The 12,904-nt window shown below is 48.5% G+C and overlaps 1 long non-coding RNA gene across 1 annotated transcript; it reads right to left on the bottom strand.

The window, feature by feature from the left end:
* Positions 1-533: 533 nt before the first annotated feature.
* Positions 534-5,638, bottom strand: LOC148004973 (uncharacterized). Its single transcript, XR_015625999.1, has 5 exons — positions 5,588-5,638; positions 5,339-5,368; positions 4,968-5,123; positions 4,335-4,743; positions 534-933 (listed from the first exon to the last, which is right to left on the bottom strand). It is a non-coding gene; the product is annotated as an uncharacterized LOC148004973 (long non-coding RNA).
* Positions 5,639-12,904: the final 7,266 nt, after the last annotated feature.

Genomic DNA, 12,904 nt, shown 5'->3' with positions numbered 1-12,904 from the left:
CTTTAAGTGTCAAAATAACTGATCATTATGGAAAAGTCGGAACTTTTGAATTCTTCACCATTACAACTCCCTTTATTTTTTTTTAAATACCAATCTTTCAATGATTAGCACTTGTAAATGTTTTAATCCAGCACTAAGGGTTCTGCCTCAAATCCCTATGTGGTAGAAGACCTGAGAACTTGGGACGAAGAAGCTTTATTTGAGCCCCAGAGGGATCAGTTGTTAAGGGGCTCCTAGTTTGTCTTCCCCCGTACCCCACTTGCTCACCTCAGCCATAGTATTTCCAACTCTCACCCATATGCATAGCATCAGTTTCAGATATGAGAGTACACTGACAGAGAAAAGGGTGGAAGGAAAATCAAAGAGAGGCCACCCGAAGACTCATAATGTCCTCTCTACATCATGGCCTCAAGTCCAACTCAAAGGTCCATGGGAAAGGAGACTTCAGACCCTCCAGTTTTGGGTTCACAACTGAAGGCAGTCAAAGTTGCTGAAATAAACACTTTTCTCATAGGAAAAACACTTTAGATTCATTCAGGGCATATTTCTTAAAGTGTTATCGCTCTATCAACCACAAAACCAGGACCACGAGAGGTATGACTGTTCAGAGGACCCCCACCATGGAGGGCTGCTCGGTCCCATGGCGTCCATGAGGACTGCCCTCCATCTTCCCTCCAGCTGTGGCAAATGAAGCTCAGTGTAGCCCGTGGAACACATGGTTGTCTCAGCCTGTGAACTGAAGGATGACTCTCCCTGGACAGTCCCCAAGTGCACCTCTCACCAGCGCCACAGATGAATTTACCTTTTCTACATGTGCCATTTGGCCGTTTCTACTGCAGGAGACCGCAGGTTCAATGGGTCCCACTGTTCTGCCACAGTGACAAACAGCCACGGCTCTGTTCTCCCGGCCAGCCCTGGGGCCTGGAGGCCTGCCTGTGGGAATTCCAGAATGTTAGGATGTTAGAGCTGGACGAAACCACAGCCCTCGCCTGGTACTGCACAAGGGGAAACTGAGGCCTGGGAGGCAGACAGCTTAAGGAGCATGCTTTCCTGTGTCCAGTCCAGCATGCACCTCATATCAGCACCGGTGGTGTTCCAAAGCCTCTGCCCCCGAGAAGGCAGATGTTCAATAATAGGACAGCTCTGACACTGGGCTGAGGGCACACCCCCACTCCCTTCATTCACCTAGTCTCCAGAGAGATGGGCCTGCGTTCCGAATTTACATTTGTCTTACTGGTTAGTTTTTGTTTTTTAGATCGAAGTCAATTTTCTCCACATTGGACTGACACAGACAATTCCTGGCCCTTCTTGGGCAACTTATGACCACCAGACTGGCAAAGCTGTACCCTCTGGGTCTCACGATAAAATAAATCCAATTGACTTCCATAATGGACTTGAATTCACAGAACTGAAAGTCACGGGAGGCTCAGGACAACTTGATCAAGTCTAAGTTCGTTTCCAGTAATTCCTTTGGCTCTGCCTCCCTGATATGTCATCGGCGCCCTTGCAAACCTAAAATACCCACACAAGTCCTGCACACAAAGAGAGAGTGGTCTTTTCATCCCCTACCTTTAAACCAATCTTTGTCCATACTTTGTATGGACCAGCCCGGGAGAAAACTTTCTGGGCTAGAGAGATGGGTCAGTGTTGAACATGACCGTGTGCTGCTCTTGCAGAGGACCCCGAGTCCTTTCCCCAGCACCTCTATCAAATGACTCACAACTGCCAGTCAGTCCAGATCCCGGAGGATGGACCACTCCTGGCCTCCTCAGACACCTGCACTCACATACACTTTCTTTCTTTCCTTTATTTATTTATTTATTTATTTATTTATTTATTTATTTATTTATTTATTTATTTATTTATTTTCCGGAGCTGAGGACCGAACCTAGGGCCTTGCGCTTGCTAGGCAAGCGCTCTACCACTGAGCTAAATCCCCAACCCCTCACATACACTTTAAATAGTTTGTTTTTTTTAAAAACAAAAATCAATTTCTTCTGTGGGTCCTGGAATTAGCCTAATTGACCCAGGCCAATCAGGCCCTTTATGTACACTAGGGAATTAGACTGGACTCTCTCAAAATAGCAATTTTCTGCACAGTGTGACAAATACTAGAGGAGTGGACCACAGTGTCATTTATAGAGAGCATTCATGAGTGCTAAGTGAGATAACATACAGGGTTTCAAACTGCACCTGGCACACAAGACATGCTGCCATTTTTGTTAACAGCGTCATTGGTGTCCTGAACACACAGTCAGCAGAACTTCAGCAAGGGCCAGCTTGGGGATGCACTTGCTCTATTACCCATGTGAGGAGTGCAGATAGTTTAGTATATATGCGGAATATAAAATGATTGTATGTGAAGAGCCAGGATTCTCACTGCCCTAAACACTTAAAAATTCAGATAATAGTTGGGTTCTTTTCTAGTTGTGAAATGTCTCCTAAATTAAGAAGGAATTTCTCTTATCTAAGAATTACTCGCTTTTATTTTACATGGATAAGTGTCTTCCCTGAAGGTATGCCCATGGACCATAAATGTGCCTGCTGCCCACAGAAGTCAGAAGAGAGTGTTGAGTTCCCTAGAAGTGGAGTTACAGGTTGTTGTGAGCCACCATGTGGGTGCTGGGAATTGAACCCATGTCCTGTAGATTAAGTGCTGAACGATCTCTCCATCGTCAAGGAATTCCTTGGTCTTTGGTACCCATCATCTCTGTCCTCACTCCCAGTATCTTGTGACCATTATTCTAGTCTCTTCTTTTATAATATTGACATTTTTGGCCTCCACAGATGAATGAACGTGGTATTTGTCTAGCTGTGCCTGGCTAATTTTAACATGTAATTATCCTCAGGTTTCATCCACATTGCCACAAATGACAGGGTCTTAATTCTTTTTATGGCCGACTAACGTTCGTGTAGGTACAATGCTCTCTTCATTCATCTACCTATGGACACCCTGCCTGGCACAAGTCTACCACAGGGTTTCAGAGCCGCCCCAGTGCTACAGTCTGTGCTTTGCTTCTCTCTTGGGCCTATGCTCTCAGGCCCCAGGGAATCGGTTCAGCTCTGGAGCTCTGCGATCCCACTCCCAACCATGACTTCTGCAGCCCTGAATCTCTCTCCCAGTATCAGCAACTACTCTATCAAGATAGCCTTGTGGCCACAACATTTTAAGCTTCTCCTCACAACATTGTTCTAAGGCATCCTGGGTCCCCCGCTCTGTTTGGTCCATTGATTTGTGTTTCTCCAACACCAGTCCCGCAACTTGTGGGAGATAAGCATCACCCTCTAATGATATCCCATTCTCTCAGGGACACGACCTCCTAGACAGAACGCTCAGGGGCATCTTCAATGGTTCCTACCAACCCCTGGTTCTGTGGGTCAGTCACAAGTTTGAGGGATTGACACCCCATGGGAAAGTCCTCTGAGCAAAGGCCTCACTCGTAGTTCACAGTCTAGTCCAGATAGCTGTTCTACGGCCTTCTCAGCGGCCTTCTTGGCACAGCAAACACAGCCAATCTTTCGGCATTCTGGGCACCAGAGGTGCTGGTTCCCAAGATTCTGGTGACTTATAAGTCAGTACCAGCCAGCCGCCTTTAACCTGCTGCACCTAGAGGAGATCGTCCAAAAGGGGGCCTTGTCGACACAGGTAGTGCATTAAGATTCCGTGTCTCAGCTCTGCTCAATGTCTCAATGAATTGGCAAGGGGAGCTTGTCACCTGTAGTTTACAGGTAAGAAGACTGGTCTGCAAAGGGTTAAAATGGATTGATAGGAGGAGTCAGCTACACAGTGAGAGAATATGCCTCCCGCAAGTCCAGGTCCTTTTTTTTGGATCCTGGGCAAGAGAACCTTGAGGGTCCCAGCTGGGTCCTTACCTTGTACCTAGCCCAAGGCCTGGCCTGGTGGTTACCTGCAATCGTAGTCTTTTCCTTTGCCACAGGCTGAGCTGCAGAGCAGGCAGCCATCCTATCTCCTGCCCTGCCTTTGTCCCTCAGCTATGAAAAGATAGTGGGGGTTGGGAATCGGATCAAATTCTTAGCTGCGTCTAGAAACATGGCCACAGTGTCACACTGAGTTCCCGGGCCCTGCAGCTCTCAAGTTGAACTCCCCCAGCTTTTTCTCTGACTTCAGGCCCCAGTTCACCCTTTGCTCCCTTCTGCAGGACCCGAGTTTCCTTTCATCTAGGACCCTTTGTCTCTGTATCTGCTCTGTCTGAGCTTTTTCTCTCTCATTACTGTTCCTTACCTTCGGAGCTTCTAGACCCAGCGGGCCTGTGAGAGGCCTCCAGTACTGGGAAGAGAGGCTCCCAGTCCTCTGCAGGCCCTGCCCCTCTCACCTTAGCCGCCCCTCCTCGATGGTGGGGGCAGGGGCAGGCACAGGGCTGCAGTTAGAGCCACTTCCTCAGATACAAAAGCTTCTTTCTCCCCCTCAGAGATGAGGTTTCCAGGCAGGTTATTTTTATAGCAGGATCCTTCAGAGAAAATAAACAAAGTCACACACACCAGTCCTTCACACCCCTCCACCCCTTCTCTGAAGAGGGGCCCAGCCTAGCCGAGCCGACATGAGGACGCCCACTGCCCCAGAGTGGCTGCCCTTCCCAGAAGTGAGGGTCCAGGCTAGAAGAAAGGTTCCTGGGCAGGCAATTGAAGTGATGAAGCCCTCTGATGTTCCCCACAAACAGGGAGTTGGATCCTTTGGAACTCTAGGTTCTCTCAGGATAAGGCCGAGTGCTCTATCTTCTGAATCTGTAGGGAAAGATGTAGACTCAGACACAATTAATGGTTTCCTGACTGCTGATCAATGAGTGCCCAGCTGGGCTTGCGGCTCCCAACACATTCCCCACATTCTCCATTCACTGCACACAATCAGCTGGAGCTAGTCAACACTCAGTCCCCAGTGCTGCGTGCCAGGGACTGTGTTAGGTACTCGACAGACGTAAATAAACAGGACACATGCTCCAAGAGCTTACCAGCCAGGACGAGGGACCTGTGTTGCCACACCACAACAGTTTGAGGTGCATATTTTTACGCTCCCTTTGCAGTTGGCAAAACTGACACTTGCTGAGGTCAGGTGACTTGTCCAGGGATGTGTGTGCCTCCGAAGTGGAAGGCACAGAGCAGGTTTCCTGTAAGGAAGGATTTCAGCTAAGAACATACAGAGAGCAAGAAGCCTGGGAAGGGACATGGGGACAAAGCATAGACTGGCATACAGATTCGCTGGCATCTCGGACCATTCCAGAGCTAACTAAGGTGGGCACAGCATTCCAGAACCCTCCAGGGGTGGGGGAGCCAACCTCCTCTAGTAGCCTCAGAAAGGAAGGTCTTTCATAACCAGACTCACTGTAGTCTCAATGCTCCTTTATGACGAAGCCTCGGGTTAAAAAAAAAAAAAGAAAAAACCGTAAGTCATGCACATTCCTGGCCAGCTATGACAAAAATACACAGCCTCGGCAGGTCCCTGCACAGCAAAGGCAAACAGATCTCTGGAGCAGCACTGGATGGCCACTGTCCTCAGCAGAGCCCGTGCCTCAGCTCAGGGAGCCTCCCTTCTCCTGGGCAAGACTGAGAACTCTAGATACTGGACACTCACACTAGTTCCTCTACAAGAGAAGTCACCTCAGCCTCAACAAACATTTGGACTGTTTATAACCAGACATGGAATGAAGGAATGTGTCCCTTGTTTAGAAGCTCCGAGTCTCATTGGGAGGTTGAGATGCAGTGAGTTCTCCAAGAGCCCAAAATAACACACCCAGGTATCTGCGTCCTTATCTCTGCAACGGAGCTAAGAATACATATGCCACTGGAGTCCTAAGAACTTAGATATGCGGACCTGAGCAGTCACTACATCTGCCCTCCTCCCCAGGACTCTGGCTAAATCCCTACTCCTTCCTTCAGGCCTGGGAATGGCTATACTGAGACTCTGGGATCTGGACTCCTGAACCCTGCCCCAACTCTAAGAGCTTACATAAGGAAGGATGCTCTGGCCTTAACTCTTAAGCACCCCAAACCAAGCAAGAGACCTGACAGCCCACTTAAGACCCAGCCTAAGCTGGAGACCCTACCCTGCAACTCTGGTCACCGCCTGCCCCTCTCCTGGCCTCTGTTTATTTTATGTTCTCTGGGGGGGGAGGGGGCTGACCTTAGTTATGGTCTAATAGCCTTTACTGCCCTGGCCCCTCTTTAACTGCCACCTGGAGTGCCTCACCCCAATGCCTCTTTTCTGTCACTGCTAATGAGATTCTAACAAAGCCATGAGTAGCTGGGAAGTCTACTCGCACAGACTGCTGGACTGCTGCCTAGGGGAGCAAGCTCCTGTGGGAAGGAGATGTGGCAAGCAGGCAGGGAGGGAACACAGCACTTCTTACCAGGGATATGGGGGCAAGGAGTGAGAGGTTGACATGCTCCAGAGTGGCTGCAAGACTCATCTCACCCCCCATACTTTGTAGTCATCTAAGCAGGAACTGAAGCCATCTAAGCCAGGACCAAGCAGCAGGACTCGAACCTCCTAATCCAATGCCTGGTACTAGTAGAGGCTGGTAAATGCTGTAGCCCCTCCTTAGTCTATTCAGACACACCCTGTCTGTCCCCAGACACCCTCTCTGTCATCCCTGTTTAGTCTCCTGCACTGAGAAAGTCCAAATACTCCCTCTGCCAACTGTACCCACTCGTGGGAAGATGCCGGTTGTTGGGGCAAGCTGACGTTCGAAGACAAAGCTTGAGAAAGGGCCCTGGAGAAATAACTACACAGAGAAGAGGAGGCCGTGGGATGACTAGGAATAGATACCCCTCAAGTTTCCAAGGGGCTCAGCTCTCGGGCTCTAAGGGACTTCCAATCAAGAGAATCCACAAGGAACTCAGTACAGGACATACACAAGCAACCAACAAGTGTTTATCGCATACCTGCTGAGTGTCAAAAGACAACGGGTACGCTCTTGGCAAGAGCTGAGCTCAGCTTTCAATGAAGACACACCTGTTAGTACAGACCCTGTTCTGTTCCAGGTACCCCATACCATTCGGGTCCCCCAACAGAATGGGAGGCGGTAGATAACGATGCCATCTCCTGCTCGCTGAAGGTGAGACAACTGTCTAGCAGAAAGGACACAAGGCTAGTAGTCCGCAGGAGTCCCAAGACCACACTGAAAGCTGCCTTCTATCATGTATTGTGCTAGCTATCTCACCTGCAGGGAGGACAGGAGACGCTGAGGGACAGGCAGGACACTGCTAGGCAGTTCACAGCCATAGAGCAGTCTAAGCTCAGGGGAGAACGAGGAGACCAAAGGAAGAAACTCCAACTGGCTTCAACAGGAAGTGCCTGGGTGCTATGGAGAGGTTGGCGTGTAGTGGGCATGGGACTGCTTCTGGGAGCAGGGTCTTGAGGACCAGTCCAATAGTTGTTGTCTCTTTCGCGAGGGCAGCTCTTAAAGAGAAGGAGTCTGGCCAGTGCAGGCAGGCAGAGAACAGAAGGACCATGGCCATGTGAAACAGGATAGGTTGCTGGGGCTCTTTGGACCAGGATTATCCATGCCATTGGGGCATCCGGAGTAGACCTTTCTTGTTCAAACCAAATTGTATCTGTTGGTCATCAGATCGCAACATCCAGGCAGTGTTGAGTGAGAACTGGGATCAAGTGTGGAGTCAGAGGACACCACCGACTGCTGTTGGCTTAGTAATTTCTTTAGTCAGCTTCTCATTCCCCTCCCTACATTATCATTTGAACAGGGCCCTCCCCAAATTTCCCAGCCACCTCTGCTCTCAGGGAGTGTTGTCTTGTGATCTGCTCCTTGCTTTCCCAGGTCAAGTGACCTCATTGGAAAAGACACGTCAGAAATCACTCAGTGCCAGGGGAGCAAGGGAAGCTTTGAGAGAGAGAGAGAGAGAGAGAGAGAGAGAGAGAGAGAGAGACAGAGAGAGACAGAGAGAGACAGAGAGAGACAGAGAGAGACAGAGAGAGAGACAGAGACAGAGAGACAGAGAGAGACAGAGAGAGACAGAGAGAGAGTAAACAAAACCCAGTAGGGGACCTTGAGTGTGAGACCAAGGGACAAGTGAATGAGACCCTGGGCATCAGGGCCTGTGCAGAGATGGTACTATGAATGCAATTTGCAGTAACTTCATAAAAAAAATGTTTTTATTTCCTCTGTGTGTGCCTGGTTGTGTGCATCTGCACCATCAGTGCAGGAGCCCATGGAGGTCAGAAGAATTGTCAGATCCCTGGGAGCTGGAGTTACGAGCCAGCACGTAGATGCTGGAAACCAAACCCAGGTCCTCGACAAGGGCAGTCAGTGCTCTTAACAGCCAAGCCATCTTTCCAGTCCTTTCCAGTAATTTTATAGACGGTTTCTTTTCTTTCTTTCCTTTTTTCTTCTTTCTTTTTCTTTTCTTTTCTTTTTTCTTTTTCTTTTCTGTTTTCTTTTTCTTTTCTGTTTTCTTTTTCTTTTCTTTTCTTTTTTTTTCTTTGAAACAGGGTTTCTCTGTATAGCCCTGGTTATTCTAGAACTCTCTCTGTAATCCAGACTGGCCTTGATCTTAGCAGTACACCTGCCTCTGCTACCTCTGCAGGGGTTAAAGGCATGTACCACCACCACCTCTTGGCTATTTCTCCTGTCCTTTCTTTTCTTCATCTTCCTTCCTTCCTTTCTTCTTTCTTTCTTTCTTCTTTCTTTCTCTTTCTTTCTTCCTTCCTTCCTTTCTTCTTTCTCTCTTTCTTTCTTCTTTCTTTCTCTTTCTTTCTTCCTTCCTTCCTTTCTTCTTTCTCTCTTTCTTTCTTCTTTCTCTCTTTCTTTCTCTCTTCCTTCCTTCCTTTCTTCTTTCTTTCTTCTTTCTTTCTCTTTCTTTCTTCCTTCCTTCCTTTCTTCTTTCTCTCTTTCTTTCTTCTTTCTCTCTTTCTTTCTCTCTTCCTTCCTTCCTTTCTTCTTTCTTTCTTTCTTTCTTTCTTTCTTCTTCTTCCTCTTCTTCTTTCTTTAATAATAGATGGGTTCTTAATAAACATCAGAGCTCTCTGGACAAGTGCCGCTTGTCGCTGGCATCCAGAGACTGGGTGAGGGACTGCTATCTGCACTCCTCCCACCGTGGCTCCCACACTCCTCCTTTGTCCTCTTTCCAACCCAACATAATTAGAACAGGGCCCTAATTGCCCATGCCCTGGGTCTGGCATTGTACTAGAGTCCTCTGTTTTGTCTTACTTAATCATACAAGCACTTCAAAAGTAAAAAAACAGAAACAGAAGCAAACAAATGAAAAGCAACGGTAGAAAAACAGCTGGGCAGCTGTTGTGGCTCTCACCTGTAATTTCAGTGCTCATGAAACTGAGCGTGACGCTCATCACTGTGGGCTTGAGGTCAGCCTGGGCTACGTAGTAAGTTCCAGGACAGCCTGGACTACAGAGCGAGACACTGACTTAACAAACAAACAGGATAGATAGGTAGGTAGGTAGATAGATAGATAGATAGATAGATAGATAGATAGATAGATAGATAGATAGATAGATAGAAAGATAGGTAGATAGATAGGTAGGTAGGTAGGTAGGTAGATAGATAGATAGATAGATAGATAGATAGATAGATAGATAGATAGACAGACAGACAGATGGATGGAAGGACAGGTTGACCATCCCTAACTCAAATTTCAAAACCAGAAGTTTACAATATTTCTTATACACATTAAACATATAGCCTGAAGGCATATTCAAGTATTCTAAAATCTTGGAAAGAATGGAAGTCAGAAACAATCCTGATCCCACATCAGGATGGGTGAGGAAGCACAGCAGTGCTTAGCGATGGAGTGGAAGAGCCTACTTCGCTGTCTGACTCCAGATCTGTCTGTAGAGACAAGCTGCTTGCCCACTGGCAACATCTACCTCTCTCTCAACCTGAAAGACTCCTTTCCTGACCTCCTCCAGATTCCTTCTCAGAGCCAGCAACAGCTAGTGGATCTCCTCACAAAAAGTTCTTGAGGGAAATCCCCTTCCTTGTCCCACACAAGCGTGGGACAGGCTCCCGGGTGCCTGGCTTTCCTGGAAAGTGCTGATCAGGCTAGAGCCAAGCAAGGCCTTTTGGTTTTTTTCACTGGCTTCAGATAAAGAGGATAGATAAATCTCAGTCAGAAGAAGCGGTGTTTTCTGAGTCTGTCTCGGAATTTGACATCTCAAAGCCAAGCTCTAGTTGGAATGATGCTCCCAGCTTTCTTTAGGGCCCTCATCACAGGGCTACGTGAAGTGATAATACAGATATTTTAAGATGTGAGCCCAGGGTTGGGGATTTAGCTCAGTGGTAGAGCGCTTGCCTAGGAAGCACAAGGCCCTCGGTTCGATCCCCAGCTCCGAAAAAAAAAAAAAAAGAACAAAAAAAAAAAAAAAAAAGATGTGAGTCCAAAGTCTTTACTAGACAGAGCTTACAAGGGAAGAAATAAAGCTCTCCTACGCCAAGAGACAGCAGTGGCTGTGAGGCACTAGTTACCCAAACCAGTCAGCTGCCTCGTAGCCCATTACGGATGAGCCAGCAGGCTGCCCCCAGACTGCTAGGACAACCCACGACGACAGCACTGTCTCTTGGTCTGGAGCTTTGTGTTCAATAGTTTCAGACGGTTTTAGACATAATTTGCAGATTCCTAACATGGAAACAGTCTACTGGCAGCTCTAACCTATGAACATCAAATATGTGATTCCCGACTAGGTAGATAGTAGGACTTACTGTGCTAGCCTGAAGACCTGAGTTTGATCCCCAGAGCCCACTGTGAAGGGAGTCACTCCAGGAAGTTGTCACTTTGACTTCCACACATATGTCATAACACACATGCACCTTTGCTCACACATGCACACATGCACACACACACACACACACACACACACACACACACACACACACGCACTTTTAATACCTACATGACTTTTCCCCCAGTGCATGTATGGGTCACTTAGACACCACTTTATAGCTGCTCTTACGTTGTGTTGGCTTGCAAATCACTAGGACATCAGGGGTATAGCTCAGTGGTAGAGCATTTGACTGCAGACTAGGACATCGTGCCTTGGTGAAAGCCGGTGAACTGTAGGCTTCAGGCTCCAGGGGTGCATGTCCCCAAGGTTGATGGACCCTTGGCATGGGAGCACCCCACTGAACACCGTCTAGAAAAAGAGAGAGCTGCATGGGTGTCTTAGTGGGCGAAACATTGCCTTACAAGCATGAAGACCTGAGTTAAACCTCAAGAATTCATATAAGAATGGCAGTCACAGTGGCACACGCATTTGATCCTAGTATTGGAGAGGCAGAGGCAGGAGGGCTCTGCGGCTCACTGACCAGTCCACCTAGAGGAATCGGTAGACTCCAGCTCAGTCGGAGACTCAAAGGAGATGGGCAGCATTCCTGATGATAACACCCCAAGGTTGTTCTCTTGCCTGCATATGCACCCCCAACACCAGCGTGAACTAACCTCTGTGAACACACAGGCTCACACACACTCTTAACACTAGGCAGGGACGCTTACAGTGGATAAGCCTAACCAAGGGCTGTTCTTTGAAGGGAGAGGAGACGTCGTTGGAATCAGACATGAGAACTGGTCCAGTTCCTCCCCTTGCCTGTCTGTGAAGGCTTCTCACACACCACCAGCCAACTCTCTCACAGTCTACACTGGGACAGAGGACGCTTGTTACCAAGCAGTTCCTTTGGGGTTGAAATTCCACTTCAGGTCTCAGCACCTACAGCCATTTTTCTTCCTTGTTTATGTTTCCTGTGGAAAGTCTGAAGAAAAAAAAAAAAAACTCCATGGAGCATCTTTCAAGGTTGCATTTGGAAGGGAGAAAATAGGCCCCTTCTCTGCTGGACAAACACCCCAGACATTGGTGCTTTCAGAACTCAAACACAAGCTGGTTTTCAAAGCCTCCGGCCAGGCCTCCCAAGCTCCACAGAGCTGGTGAAGGGGACAAGCTAGACACAGCCACCTGGGCTGGGGAGTTTGCTTTGGGATCAGGACTTGGAATTTGTGAATTTTCTACTTCAAGCACATCCAGACCTGTGGCCCTCACTCTCTCCTGTGCAAGCTCACCCAGCCAGTGTGGCTTCTGCTTCCTGGACTGGAGGAGGGAGAGAGCCCTGGGCCTCAGGTGACCCCTTCCCTGCCCCACATAGCTCCTGATGGGAGATTTGGCAGAAAGGTTGTGTTAGACAAAGATGGCCTCGGGGAATCTGGTTCCTCTCTCTGAGATGCAGAGGATAGAGGGTGGGGGTCAGAGGGAAAGAGGGGATGTGTGTCTGAACTTGCTCGGTTTCCAGCTTCAGGAAGTCACAGAGGAGCTGCTAGGCTCAGGGAGGTAGCTAGCTCACTGCGGGCTGGCTCGGCCCTTTCAGCGCAATCTGGCATGTTCGGTCCTGCCCACCCTCTTCCCTCCCTCTCCCTCCTCCCCCACCCCTCCATCTTTCATGAGAGAATAATATAACACGTTCCCCAGCACCCATCACTCACTAGCTTTAACACAAGGCCAGAGCTATTTCATCTACGGCTGAACTCTGTGTCCCACCTTTGCCTCCCCTCCCTCAAATCCTTGGGTCACCCTCATTCCCTCACAGATGCTCAGTTTTCATGTTGGTATTGGACTCGGGGACATCGAGGAATCTCTGGTCTCCGGGCCTACCTGTAAGTTGTCAGTGACAGCCAGGCACAGACTCCAGACACTTGGCTTCCTACGCACATTAGAAGCTCTCCAGCTGCACCCCTGTGCTGGTGTGCTGGTTTTTGCCTATATAGATCAATCTTTTGGAGGAAGTCTTTTTTAAAAAATTGGATATCTCTTTATTTACATTTCAAATGTTATCCCCTTTCCTGATTTCCCCTCCAGAAACCCGCTATCTCCCCCAGCTTCTATGAGGGTGCTCACCCACCCACTCACCCACTCCCTCCCACCTCCCCACCCTGACAT

Source organism: Rattus norvegicus, chromosome 7, assembly GCF_021556685.1.
Source record: "Rattus norvegicus strain SHRSP/BbbUtx chromosome 7, alternate assembly SHRSP_T2T, whole genome shotgun sequence".
Classification (NCBI taxonomy): domain Eukaryota; kingdom Metazoa; phylum Chordata; class Mammalia; order Rodentia; family Muridae; genus Rattus; species Rattus norvegicus.
The sequence above is the reverse complement of the archived record's forward strand: the minus strand, read 5'-3'. Positions and strand labels throughout refer to the sequence as shown.